Raw genomic sequence first — 1,547 nt, forward strand, 5'->3', positions numbered from 1 at the left:
TGGGAGGATGGATGGATGAAAGATGGCGGGCATATTGCATATCTAATATTAATATGCAATTTGTGCTGCTGGCAAATAACCTAACTATAATGGGTTATTCCACTGAGTGTTTTAAAACCTTTTTCCAGTCGTATTTGGAAGATAACTTAATTATTTTTTTCTCAGTGAAATTCCTTATTTTTAACATTTTTTCCCCAGCTGATTTGTGTAAAAATTAAATTAAAAAAAAGAAAAAAAATGACACTATCAGTGCAACTTTTTCCAGCTAAAAGACTAAAACTCAGCAGTTTCTGTTAGTGGCTTTAATGTTAAATAACTGAAAGCATGCTCTTAGTAAACAAAACAAAAATCTAGTGAGTAGCTGATTAAACACCTAAAACTATCCACCTGCTTAGTTTTCAGCTGCCAGACGAGTTTTCCCTCCCCAGCCTCTGTGTGTCTCTGTCGTTTTCACACACTCTGAAAACTACAGACAGGAAGTAGAGAAAAAAAAAAAAAAAAAAAAAAAAAAAAAAAACAGGCAGCAGCTGATAATAACAAGGAAGTAAACGTTGTTGAGCCGGACTTTTGAGTTCCTCTTTTGTTGTTAAGTAAAAGCATTTAAGCCGACTGTTTTGGAGTTGAACAAAAACGACACCGGCGCTGCTAAGGAAGTTAGCCGACGAGCTAATTCTCCTCACAGACTCCACAACACCTCTCCAAACAAACTCCTCACACAGACAGAGAGAGGTAGAAAGGAGAAACACGGACGAGTAAGTACGAACTGAACACCTGCATGACTCCGTGCTTTATGAGGGAGACGGTGTCTTTGTGTTTGTGTTAATTGACAATGTTAGAAGACGTCAGAGGATGGCGAAAGAGACAGGAAACTGTCTCTCTGTTTACAGCACTTTTTTCTGTTGAGGCAGCACAGAACCCAAGAGGGGAATACATGGACGAGAAATTAAAAAGGTGAAGAGACAAACAGGCATACAATGTGCTGTTTTCCCCGTCATTTCCTGCAGAGTGTACGAAAAAAAAAAAACAGTGCACATGAGCACACAAAGAAAGAAAGAAAACCAAGTGTGAATAGGTCAGAGCCTCTGAAGGGCAGAAGGTGTTTGGACATGCTGTGAATATTATGTCTGTGGCTCAGGAAACAAAGTGAAAGTGAAATAAGCAGTTCAGCAACTACTGACGGAGATTTCCTGTTTAAAGCGCTTGCATAATAAATATTTTTTTTGTAGGTTTTAATTAAAGGGATGCTCTGGATGTTGAACCTTGGGGGTTTTAGCTCCTTTATAATCTAATGTGGAAACATAGCAGGGAAAAGTCTCTGAATTTTTCAACTAAGCCCATCTGTGGTGCAACTACAGTAGGACTATAATGAAGAAACTGCAAGTAGCCTATCAGGATGCTTTTAATCCTCTTTAGACTTCCACGATGGACATCTGCAAGCAGTGGCGGCTCCAGAGATTTTTTTCTGCAGGTGCTGAGGGGGTGCTAAGCATTTTATTGAGGGTGCTAATGAAGGATTATTTGTTCTTACAGTTCTCAACACACACAGA

The 1,547-nt window shown here is 39.1% G+C and overlaps 1 protein-coding gene across 1 annotated transcript in view; it reads left to right on the forward strand.

Annotated features, from left to right (window-relative positions):
• Window positions 1-496: 496 nt before the first annotated feature.
• The window catches only part of trim44 (tripartite motif containing 44), a 46,592-nt gene continuing 45,541 nt past the window's right edge, over window positions 497-1,547 (forward strand). Inside the window, exon 1 of the mRNA XM_017423078.3 lies at window positions 497-752. The gene's annotated coding sequence lies outside the window, so the exon portion shown is untranslated. The remainder of the gene's footprint in view (window positions 753-1,547) is intronic.

The sequence above is a fragment of the Kryptolebias marmoratus genome, linkage group LG11 (assembly GCF_001649575.2).
Source record: "Kryptolebias marmoratus isolate JLee-2015 linkage group LG11, ASM164957v2, whole genome shotgun sequence".
Classification (NCBI taxonomy): domain Eukaryota; kingdom Metazoa; phylum Chordata; class Actinopteri; order Cyprinodontiformes; family Rivulidae; genus Kryptolebias; species Kryptolebias marmoratus.